Source organism: Lepisosteus platostomus, chromosome 11, assembly GCF_059453375.1.
Source record: "Lepisosteus platostomus isolate fLepPlt1 chromosome 11, fLepPlt1.hap1, whole genome shotgun sequence".
NCBI classification, from domain to species: domain Eukaryota; kingdom Metazoa; phylum Chordata; class Actinopteri; order Semionotiformes; family Lepisosteidae; genus Lepisosteus; species Lepisosteus platostomus.
The window spans coordinates 46,088,900-46,101,118 of NC_142621.1; the positions used below are offsets into that span (position 1 = coordinate 46,088,900).

Genomic DNA, 12,219 nt, shown 5'->3' on the forward strand with positions numbered 1-12,219 from the left:
TTATTCAAATTATATGCTCAATTAAGTGTTCAATTAAGCAACTGAATGCACAACTGGAATAGGAACCCTTAGACAGTGGGGTGAGGTGTACCAACATTGGGAGCCTCTGTCCTTTAGAACGTTCTTCTCTCACGCAAGCACCATCATGATGGGATCCTCTGTGGAAGAACACAGTGGACCTCTTTGACTGGCAGAAATAGCCCGAGCAGGACTACAGCACGTATTCCAGATTTCGAAATACTTGTAGCCCAATTCTTTTCCATCTCAGGGCAGGGTCGTCTTCAGCTGGAGAGACGGAGAAGGGAGAAGGCATATGGGAACTATTCTGCAGGTTGCACTGTTTCCACCAGTTGGATTGAGGTCGCGGGAGCGTTCTGGCCGAGGGGTGGCCATGCATGCGCGTGTGTGTTTGATGTTCCTCATATTTTGGCCAGTGTGTCTGTATCAATGGTTTCTCAGTCTGGGACACTAGCGCTCCACTCCAGAGCTTCGTGGCTGTCAGCCCCTCAGTTACCTTAATTGATATTGACCAGGAACAGCTCAAGTACTGGGTGTACTGAAGCGGGAGATGCAATGATCTGGGAGTGGCTTGTGTTGAGCATGGCTGCCCTGCTCATGCAGAGCGGATATCAGCATTCACACATACTGCTCACACCATCCTCTTATCTGAGTGTGTGCTACACTCTGACGGATGCTCTCCGGTGTTGTAGATTAGGGCGGTAACTTCACTGCTGTAGAATTTCTCAAATAGCGTATCAGAGGTGTGATTGGCATTTGCTTTTCAGTACAGGGCACTGCAGCTGAAACAAATACCCAGACGGTTCTATACGATGCGGTTCTCTGAAAGTCCTTACTGGCGGTTAATTATTAATTTAGATTCATAAAGACAATGAATTAAGTTTAAGTGTGTAATAAATCTGATTAACCAGTCAGCTCCCAAGACATTAGAAGATCAACACGGGCCTAATATTTCATAGCAATGTGTGTGTGTGTGTGTAGGCATGTGCGCTTGTGTGTGCGTGTGGAGAGATGTCTGGTTGCGCAGGAGGCTGGTCTCTCTAGGAAGACAATGAATTTTACTTTTAAAAATGCATTATTTCTTTCTTTATGCGAAAGTGGTTTAAGTTAAAGCCTCACACGTATATGTCTTTAACCTGCATTTCAGGTCGGTGAAGGATATGTATTCCTGATCACTGTCTTTAATCCGAGTCCGTCCCTCCCTCAGCCCCAGCGCACCCCCCCAGCTCCGTCTCACTGCACTCCCAGACCCTTGCTTCAGTCCCACTCTCCTGGGAAATCAAGGCAGCTGAGAGGCACGGTCCCATTACTCTGCGCTACTTATGACCCGCTTACTCAGTAATGGCCTGTGTTGCTTTGCTAGCTCCTGACCATGATATTATTTGACTTTTCCCGTGTAAACTGCCCTGAGCCACTGTGGGAGCAAGGTCCAATACATTAGCAAGCTGTGGCTGTTCCACATTGCTTTATCAGGCACCTCAACAATGCTTAATCCTAATCTTTACAACGCCCGTTGAAAAAAAAACCCCAATGCCACCTAATCTCAGTCTGCATTTGACAAACGGTGACTGCTCTCTGATCTTGATCACCCTCAGAGTCAGTCCCTGCTCCCATCCATCACAATCCTCCCATCATCTTCTACCGGTTCCTGACCCAACGCCTGCTCTCATGTTGTTTATCGGCAACACGGTATTATCTGACGTCTCCCTTTGTTCCCATGTGTGCCATTACGTGGATCACCGTCTTTACCATCCAACTGCTTGAAAATCCCCAAAACACACCGGCAAAAAATCTTTCGGAATGCGGATGCGATGCTCTTACTCAGCCCCTGCTTACTCCAATCAGGGGATGTTAACCAACTGGTGATCATGCACAAAGTCAAAGATTGAGAGGTGGGCGTTTTCACACTCATCGAAACTTCCAGCTATCAGCCTATCATTTTCACTGCTGATCTTTTCTTAATTCACTGAAAAACAAACGGGTAGCAGAGTCTGACAACCCTCATGCTTTCTCTTACTGTGTTGCCCGCTGAGCTACTGGGCTTCCAATTGCCAGCAGTAATTAACAGGGGGAAATTAGTTTGTGTAATGTAATATTCTCCAGCATAAAAGGTGATGTAATTGCATGCTGAAAATAATACAAACAAGTGTTATGTTTTCATCCTGTGTTTCCAAAGGACTCCCATTCATTTCTCTAAAGTGTCAGGTGTGGCTACTGATGAGCAATATCCTTGGTAGGTGATAACTTCAGGCAGACACATCTCGTTTTAGTGAGGTCCAATTCTGACCCTTTGTTAACTCTTTTTTAGTTGGTCACTGCATCTTATATATTCTAGCAGATTCAAGTGAGGGGGTTGTCACTAGGAAAGAGGAAAAGCAAGGTCTTGAGTTGTACTAGTAGAAATAATGCTATTGTAGAGATCTTCTTGTATTTCTATAGCCTGTAAGGAAAGCAGAGTGCAGTGCTTCTCACATCAGCAGGGTAGGATGTAAAATAAATACCTCTACTGGATTTTGTGAACACATTATTAATTAAACTGCAAATGATATTTTGGCAGGAACACCTCTAGGTTACTTACAGTGATAGATGTCCCGATGTGTCCTTTCTGACTTTTTTATTTTGTTCAGAAATCGCGAAAAATGGATTTTGAAAGTATAACATCAGTTTGTCCCCGCAGGCGCAGTAGTTACTGTAATAGTGCTTTGTTTTGTGAGTCCTAGTAATTTAAACACTCTTTACTCCTTTTATAACTTTTGCACACCTTTGGTTATGCTGCCCTTTAACAATGTGAAAGACCTTGTATGAAGTTCACGACCAAATGCATGAATGAATTATACTTTTTACTCAATTAAAAATCTGCCGGCAGGCTGTTATGTGTGGGTTTCTGTGGAAGCAGCAGAAGACACAGACTGCACCTGCACAGGCAAGAGAGATTCCTGGAGCCAAACCCCAGAGGAGTGAAATCAGATCATCATGTGTGACTGGGCACGATTTAGATTCTCGACTGAAACGAAAGGCAAGGGGGAGAAGAAACCCCAGCGAGAGTGGGACTGACTGAGCGCTTGCCAATGCTGGATGATGTGTGTTCGTGTCTGTGCTCCCTCTTTTATCAGAATGTCAGCCAGACCTTTCCACTGCCTGTGCTCCATCACCAGCGGCTTAAATGTGAAAGCAATTAACAAAATTGGCAAAGTCAAAGAAACATCTGAGGCACTTCAAAGACAGAAGCTCGATGTGTTTTGGTGGGAGCACGCAGGGTGAGGATGCTCGATGCCTTTTTATTGCCATTCTTTGTTCTCCAGACCTTCTCCCGATGCTGGAGGATGTGGCACCGCCTCGATCAAGATTCTAGAAGGTGCTTTTTTTTTTTTTTTGCATCTCTCCTGGAATGCTGGAAGTAAAGTGCTGCTACAGATGCTGTCTGGCGCGGGCAGTGTCATGTTAAATTACACCCCCTCCCTTTCTCTCTCCCTAGCCCGCACAGCATTTGTGTAGGCACTGTTGCAATCCTTCCCTGATATTTGGTTGTTCCTCCGGAGCTGGAATGCAGCCCAGAGAGGAAAGCTGTACTGCGGCCTGCATGACGGAGCTTCTCCTCAGTCTGCACTCTTTCTCTTCATGTACAACCAGGGGTCTGGGCTGTTGCAGCCAAACAGTAATAAAGGAGGTAGATCTGTAAGACCGGTCAATTAAGATTGGAAGAGTAGAGTTAGAATCCCCTAAGGTTTCTCCTTGTTTCATTTTGTTTTCTATTTTTTGATGTACTGCATCACTGCCACCTGTGATATTTACTGGCAATAGTGTAGTGGTTTTCAGGAGATCATGATTAATGAAGTGTCCTTGTTAATTTGCATGTGAAGATTGCCGTTGCTCTTGTAGGTAGAATTGAGAGTTAGGTTCAAACCGCAAACTCATGTAAGAGCTGTTTGCTGAATTGTAAAAAAATTTTAAATGGAGGAAAAGTGAAGGCATGATTTGAATCTCAACAGAGTCTGTGAACAGAGACTAAAACTAATAGAGAGGTATGCAAAAGATCTCTGAATAATATTTTATTAAATATCCATCTTAAAAAGAACATTTATGCACCAAGAGCAAAGTTTTTGCAGCATGCATTGTTATGTTTTGTGCACTTGTAATATTTTGATCCCTACAACTATGACAGACACAATGCGATAACACGTGCACAGCTCTATACACACAGTGACACTGAAGTGCGTCTCCGATTAGTCTTGAGGTGACAAAATGCTTATGATGTGTTTCTGATCAGGTGTTACAGTACCTCTGTCCCCTCCCTGAACTAAAAAAGCACACACTTGAAGGTCATGTCTGAGGGCTACTGAAAGTGCTTTTAGTGGTCAGCTGTAACTCTAGTCCTTATTGCAGCACTGACCTGCTTCCAGAGTTCAGCCTCATTTCCATGAGAAAGGACAGCTCGGAATGAATGGGGCCTGTGTATCAGGGTGGTCCAGGAAGGATCAGGACCTGCAGAAGTTACTGAGAATGGAGCAGCCTTTCACCTTGAACAACTGAGCTGAAAACTGAAACCAAGCACTATATCATGGAAAGCAGCGATGATGAAACAGGTTTCTAAAGTGTAAAATGACAATGCCATGTGGGAGTTTACTTTGTCCTGTAATCCAAGCAATCTGTTCAGAAAATTGTACATGGTAGACCTCAGTTGTTTTATATACTCTCAAAGGCATGGATTAAAACCCACTAGTATTTACATTTAAAATAGACACAATAATTAAAAAAAATGCTTGGCCCCTTGATGAAAAACACCTCATGGAAATTCGGACTGGAAGTCTAAAAACACCGGACAAGATGATGAACTCGACTGATCACTTCAGTTTTAAGATCTTCTATTTGAAGTAGGGTGGCGAGGGGGCCAGCGTGCAGTGCATGGAGCATTAGACTAAGTGTTTAAATCCGACATAAAACGAAATGCAAAACGCTGAGAGGACGACTCTGGTACTTGGCGATGCTCTCGAAGGTTTTTTTGTGGACTCTACAGAAGTGCACCCCCTCTTGGCGATCACAGGGAACCACAGTATAGCTGCAGAAAAGCCATGCCCCGTTTGGTTTCGACTGGGAAACCATGGACACGCATTTTCCTGTGTTGAGTCACTTAGATGGTGTTTCCTTGCGACTCGGGTCTATCTCGCTGTCCCCGTCAACGGTGCATACACGTCTTTTTAATGTTACTCCTGGAGTTGGGAGAGGGGGTCTCTAGAGCACGCTCTGAGCGAGATTTGAGAAATAACAGTACCGCCAGAAACAAAGAGAAACATCCGACTCAGATCTGTAAAACCCACAGCACTCGCACAACCAGCGGGTCTGCCCCGACAGCAGCTTTGAAGCTCCGGGCTCAGCAGTACGGCTGCGTATTCCGGGCCTTTGTAAGCATTCAAATTGCAATTGCAAAGTTTTTGTTGCTGTGGCTGATACGCAATGAGTGGTCCTGAACTGGGGTAGGAATCTCTTAAAAGAAAAGGCTCCCCACAGAAGGAAAGGGGAGGGTGAACCCCCACGACACTGTCTTGTCTGTCCATCAGATTAACGCAGCAGTAGCGCTCGGGTCAGCGGGAACAGCTCTGCGCCTGACGACGCTCAATTCTGCAGCGGGGGATGAGGAGGAGGAGGAGGAGAGGGGGGGCGGGCGGCCGGGCTCCGGTTGTCAAGGCGACGGCGGGGCGGAGCCAGTCTTTTTTTAGAGAGGCTGGTTTGTTTGTTGGCCGAGGTCACATGACCAGCAGCTGGGGCATGGGGGCCACTTCCTGTTTGAGTTCGGCTCAGAAGCGAGCTGCAGTTGTCAGTTACTACAAAATGGCTGCTGGAACACCATTAAGGAGATCTCACTGAATGCTTTATTATTATATAATTATAGTTAATGTTGGGGTTTTTTTCCTCTTTTCATGGGGATCTGTCAGAGACTTTCCGCTCCGAGAATTGGACTTATCAAGAATTTTCTCCGTTGGATATAAATTCTGCGTGTGTCTGTGCGCAGTTTTTTATATATTAAAAACAAACATTTCCTTTTTTTTTTGCACTTTAAAGTCTCGTTACATGGGTTTTTCGATGTGCATTCATTAGAGGAAAAAAACAGCTTAAAAACTGCGTTTTCCATTCTGCCGTGTGACTACAGCATGTCGTCTTGCTTTACAAGATAATTGTTGGGAATCTTATTGTAGAGATTTGCACGGGCGGTCTGTATTCCCCTTTTTTCCTCTCTGGAATTTGGAATTTGAATAAAAAAAACAGCCCAGCTTTGGATCAGACACATTTTACTGCTGTTTTTTTTCCTTCCTTCTCACTCTAGGGCAGCTTGAAGAGAGGGGACATCACATTCAGTGTTAAATTGCAACGACCGAATTCGCGATCTGTCAAAATTACGGGTACTTTTCAAGAAACGGGAAAAAAAAGATTTTTTTTTCTCTGCGTTCCTTACCTTTTCATGCAACGATTACGCATCTGAAGCTACCTGACCTAAACGAAGGGTTTACACACCAGGTAAGCTAGATATCATTTTTTTTAAATAGTTCTTTTTATTTATTAATTGCTGGTGAGGGAAAATATTTTTACGTTTTTATGTTGGAGGAGGCGGGGTTAGTTATGGGTTTTTCTCTCTCTCTCCCTCGGAGAGCCGGAGTGTTCCTGCTCCCCGGCCGGGTGAGGTAAACACCCCCCCCCCCCCTATAAATTGAAACTTTATGGAGACTGAAAGTAGGAGACACGACTTCCTTTAACAGAAAGACCACCTTACGTGTCGTGTGCCCCCCACTCACCCACCAGCACCACGCGTGGGTTCGACACAGCGGTTAAAACCTCCCCGGTGTCGCTCCCACGAGCACACGAACCCGGTCCGGTGCCGTGTGGCCAACAGCCTGAAGTCCCGGGTTGCCCCGGTCCGGTCCGGTCCAGTCCAGTCCACGGCAGTAACGACCCGGTTCGGCTGCCGGAGCTGAAGTTGGGTCTCGGTGCCCCCCCCCCGGGGTTGGACCGGTGTTTTGATGGTTAAAACCCAAACCTGCCTGCAAACGGCTCCCTGCTGTCATTCCTGTTAGTAATTTATACATTAATAATACAAATAATTATTATTGGTTCTAAGCGGGGGGGGGGGGGCGGGGTCGCGTCTTGAAAGTCACTTAGGGGAGCGGACGGCTGTCGAACCGGCTCCATTTTGACATGAGAGGTGGCGGTGGGGGGAGACTGGGATAAATTTAAAGCGAAATCTACCCTACCCCCCCCCCCCCCAGACACACACACCTCTTTCTCTACCCTCCCCTCTCCCTCCATTCTTCACATGCCGGGTGCGATCCCGCCCTGATTATCGCTTCCGATCGGATCGATATCGATATCGGCACGCCGGCCGGGGGGTTTGCAGACCGCGCTCGCCTGTGAGGAGTTAAAAACCGTCTCAAAGGGTTGATGTAAACCCTATGCTAGATGGTGACCTTCACACACCAGATAGTATATTTAGCTACAGGAAGGAGAAAAAAATCGGGTCATAACGTCTGGTTTGAGGGGGGGACGGGGACGTTTTTTTTAACGTTTAGGAGAAAATAAAACGGTGGTTTGGTACTTGAACGCGTTCGACTTTTGTTTATTTATTTTTTTTTGCTTTTTGCTGAGGCTGGTTGTCAGCTGTGGCAGCAGCGAGTTCAGCCGTACGCGTAGGAAACCAAACATGTCGGATCTAATCCAGTAAGGTTCAATCCGGCGGCTTTCGATCAAGACTCAGGCAGTGTGTGTGTGGGGGGGCTTGAATGCTAGTATCTAAAGGCTTGTGGCTGGACAGATAAGGCGATTACTGTGTTTATCAACGCGGCTTGTCCTCTGTGTCGGATGCACAGGCGATCCCTCGGAAGCAATACATACCGTTGTTATTTATTTCTCTGCTCCTTAGGTCAGTGGCCTGACAGCCCCGCTCCTTGTTTGCATGTTGAGGTGTCACCCGAGGAAAAGACAAGCGCCCCACGCTGATTGTGCCGTCACTAACTAGAAAATAGTCATATGTTTTGCATAGCGCCTTTGCACAGCAGTCACCCAAAAGATCTTTGCGATGCACGCAAAAGCACGACGCACGGTAAAATGACAGAAAATTAGCAGACAAAGCAGACGCAGAGGATCTTCGCAGGAGAAAGGATCGTTTCTGACAACACGAAGGTGTTCAGGCGGGTTTTGAAAACGCTCCGTGTGGCCGAGTCCCAGACTTGTTGTGGGCTGTCCGGCGCTTTGGGGGTACAGTACAGCAGCCCAGGGCCCCACCATCAGAAACGCAGGGTCTTTGAATATTAATAGTATTATTGGCATGTGCATGTGCTCACCAGGAGGAGGAGAGGGCTTGACCTGACACATACTGCATATTGCACGAAAGGGGAGGCTTCGTGGAGCTGCTGGCTGACCTGAAGGTTAAGGAGGCCCTTAATTTGGCTCTGTGATGCTTTGAACTCCCTCATAATTGCAGGGCTTTCCTCACTCTCCAAGCTTTTAGCTGGGGCTCTGAAAATCTTTCCACTGTGTCGTCGGATATACAGCTGGACCTGCTTCCTTTTAGCTCATTTAACATTGGAAATGTTCTCTGGGGCTCTGGGTGTCCTACCGGGAAGATAATGCACAAGGAGAGGGGGTGGGTCTAGCCTGGAAATAGGCACTGTGTGAAAGGTACTGGCTCGGTAACAAGGCAAGGCACATGGGACTGTTAGCAGATGAGGGAAATATGAGAGTATGTGTATTTAAGCTTTTTTTATTCATCTTTTTTTAGTTTAAGTGTTGCGAGTGGAACAGTGCTGATTCGAATTAAAGTTGCATGGACTGGGTGCAAAGCAGATGGGGGGTGATTCCAGATTTCACACAGATTTATGTAGGAAGCCCTTTTTTTTCCGTCTCTCTAGGCCTACATTGTTAAATTAAATATGAGTTTTTTGGTGAAAACACCCCGCCCCCAATGGGGATCATTGTGGAACAGTTGGCTTCCTCACTCTGCTCTCCTCCCCACTGAGAGCTGGTGTGTGGGGAGAGTATTGGTGCACTATGGCGGCCAGCGCCTCACCCAGGTGGGGGTGCACACTGGTACTGGTGGAGGGGATCCCCATTACCTGTAAAACACTTTTGAGTGGAGTGTCCAGAAAAGCGCTATGTAAGTGTAAGGAATTATTAATTATTATTATTAGTTGCATTACTGTCCCATTCCACACAGATCGAGTGCAGCCTTGGTTGAATGGCCGTTCTTAACATTTGTCCATAAACACTCCTCTACATCCATTTTGTCCCTGGTTAATGACCTACCTACTTTTGTCCTTCAGACCTTTTTTTTACATCCGTCCTTGCAGTCTTTCCCCCATCCCACAAAAGGCAGGGGCAATAAAATCTATCAAGATAGGCTTAGTGGCTTCCACTGTGACACATATGTCAACCTTAAGGCCTTAGGGTTGGTTAATGTGTTACAGTCCCTAATCAAGCTTGCAAAGGCTTCTTCTGAGGAAAACAGCTGTCAGAGCCTCACTCATTCCAGTAGGTCAGTGGCCTCTGTCAGTGCTGAAGCCTGCGAAAGGAGGGAGTTGGACTGAGGCTAAAAATGAACGGGCACGTGATGCTTTAATAACTACCCAGTTAGGTCATCCATACCTAGAGAAGATCTCATCTTTAGTTTCTGGAGAAAGCCCTTAATGAGGGATCTGCTCCTTCGTAAAGCCACCATTAATTTTTATGTGGTTCAAGACATTTCTGCAAGCTGGCTTCTTTTCTACATAGTCAGTGATGACAGCAGGTAGCCTGAGTGTTAAGTTTTGCAAGAGAGAGCTTGGCTGGGCACAGTGTCCTAATCCACCAGCTGATCCATAAATTTAGACTCTTCTTCTGGCGGTAGATTTGGTCTCGCAGTCTTTGAAAATCTTTTTTTCATGTTTTGTTTGCTTTTCTGCCTTTGGTCTAACCGCCCTTTAAAGGCAGCTTTGAGATGAATGAGTCGGTTTGAATGCTTTGACACTGAATTATTTTAACACCCATCATAGCCTGGACTAGTAAACAGAAAAGCACAGCAACTGCTAAATATGTTTTAAGAGTGGGTGACTAAGCTACGAGTTCTCGTGAGAAGGAGGGAGTGGAAATGGATTCAACATAAAAAAAAATACTGCAACGCCTTACTTAGGTTTTTAAGAAGTCTTCCAACATCGGAGCTCCTTGGCTGAGGTTATGTTCCCAAAAGATTTTAGAATCGTTCTTGTCAAGTAAGTTAGTCTCCAGAAATAATGAAACACTCTTGTTAAATAATAAACAAAACTATGACATTGGTGGTGCCACAGACTGTTTGAGGTAAGACCTGATATCCTACAGATACTGTGTGTGTGATTTGAGCAAGCTGTGGGAAAGATTAATTTTAGCACGTTTGTGAGTCCAGAACTGTGTAACGGTGGTGACCTTTTATTGTTTGTTTAGCAGGTGCCCTTTGCCTGGGTGATTCAAATCGGTGAAAAAAAATACAGTGCATATCAGTGCTGCCGTACGATAGTAATATTCAAAGACGGTACAGTTCAGTGCAGTGATATCAAGAGCAGCACAAAATGAATACATGTGTAATATACAGCTTGGAGGAGCAATAATGGTACAATTTAAATACCAGTCAAATGCAATCATACTAAGAAAATGCAATGCCAGTGCTGTGTCAAGGATGTTTAAACAATCTCTAGTCTTTCACTTTGATGGTAGGAATCAGACCAGTCCCAGCAATCTGTAATTTTTGTTTCTGGTCTTCCCATGTTCAGTATTGTATGGTTTAAGAATGACGTCTGTAATATTTGTTTGGAAGAACAGGTCTTTCCTTCTGTCCCAGTTTGAGTGGTGCTACCACAGCATCAGACTTCATTCAGAAAGATGCTGGTTTCTCTGCCTCCACAGCTTGCCTTGGTAATCTGTTCCATTAGGCGATACGATTGGAGTTTTTTGGTATTGGGGCACAATCGGCCATAACAAATTTCCCTTTGTGTTTTCCGTTTTTTGGCGTTGTGTTGACACAACTGTCCATATCGGTAGAGCTTTCACCTGTTGTGGTTCCTCAGCCATCTTAACTGTGGCTGAGAAGCGAGAGAGGAGAGAGTTTGGACGATCACACTCATGCCTGCTATAGTCTTTGGATATGTGGCAGGAGGGATGGTTTTTAAAAAGACCTGTCACCTTATTTGGCTGTTTTAGAAATCATTATGAGATGGGACCAGATCAATACAAAAATCTCTTGCCATGTGCTTGTAAGGTGCAATCTTTGGATATTTCTTGTTGTGAAATGCTTAATTATACTATATGGCATGGTTATTAGGATATTTATATCTATGAAAACGGAAGCAGACATGGCGTTTGAATCCACTCCCTTTCTGAAAACTGAGCACGTAACCCTGACTGTGATGGATGATAGAGTCTAAATCAAATAAAAAGGAGTACTGTTTGAATTAAGTAAATTCCTAACCCATTAATACTGATGTCGATGAACATCAACTTTTGTGATACGGTAAAGTTGATTCCATCAAATGGTTTGCGGTTTTATTCCCAGAGCCCGGCATTGTGCTTAACAATGTATTCATCTCTTGCCTCCTATATCCCCGTGCCGTTTTTCTGAAAAGCTGTTTTAAGAACAGGTTGTATTTGCCTCATGGTTTCAGGCTCCCTAGGCGTCCCTGCACACAAATATCAGGTGACAGCTGTACGCCCTTTGTCTTTTCACACAGTGGACACATTTAGCCATGCAGACTAATTTGATTTGCGGAGAGCCAAGGGTGAGTGGAATCCAGGTGTTGGAGACACTCTGACCCATGTGTAACCAGGCAGACAAAACATCCAAGGACGCAGAAAAGCATGTGGAGGGGTAAAGGAAAGGCTGAAGCAGGCCGGGTTGTTCGTAGTTACAGGGTGTTCGTCTCTTTGTGTGTTTTGTCTCTGGAAGATAAAGCACTTCAACACATTTCCGTGTTGAAAGGATCACAGGTTATTAAGGGGAAGAACAGGGCATCAAGTTCGTACTTCGAGAACAGCTTAACTTTATGAGTTTTATCGGTGCTTCTGAAAATAGACAAACAAAATCCCACAGTGGGGATTGTACAGTACCCTGGCTGAGGAAAATGGCGCCTGCGTTATTATGGGCCTGGACAACACAGGGCACCTATTTGGACAGCTGGTGAGAGTGAGATCTGGCTTGATCATTAAATCTCTCAC

General features: G+C 45.3%; 1 protein-coding gene and 1 long non-coding RNA gene across 3 annotated transcripts in view; one reads left to right on the forward strand and one right to left on the reverse strand.

Annotated features, from left to right (window-relative positions):
• Positions 1-3,253: 3,253 nt before the first annotated feature.
• LOC148652837 (uncharacterized) lies at positions 3,254-8,085 on the reverse strand. 2 transcript variants are annotated; one of them, XR_015925446.1, is made up of 3 exons: positions 7,897-8,085; positions 4,409-4,500; positions 3,254-3,657 (listed from the first exon to the last, which is right to left on the reverse strand). It is a non-coding gene; the product is annotated as an uncharacterized LOC148652837 (long non-coding RNA). The 2 variants fall into 2 exon arrangements; XR_015925445.1 differs by having other exon boundaries at positions 3,254-3,691.
• Positions 8,086-8,234: 149 nt separating this feature from the next.
• Positions 8,235-12,219, forward strand: part of tnrc6c1 (trinucleotide repeat containing adaptor 6C1) — a 68,508-nt gene continuing 64,523 nt past the window's right edge. Inside the window, exon 1 of the mRNA XM_088600046.1 lies at positions 8,235-8,259. The gene's annotated coding sequence lies outside the window, so the exon portion shown is untranslated. The remainder of the gene's footprint in view (positions 8,260-12,219) is intronic.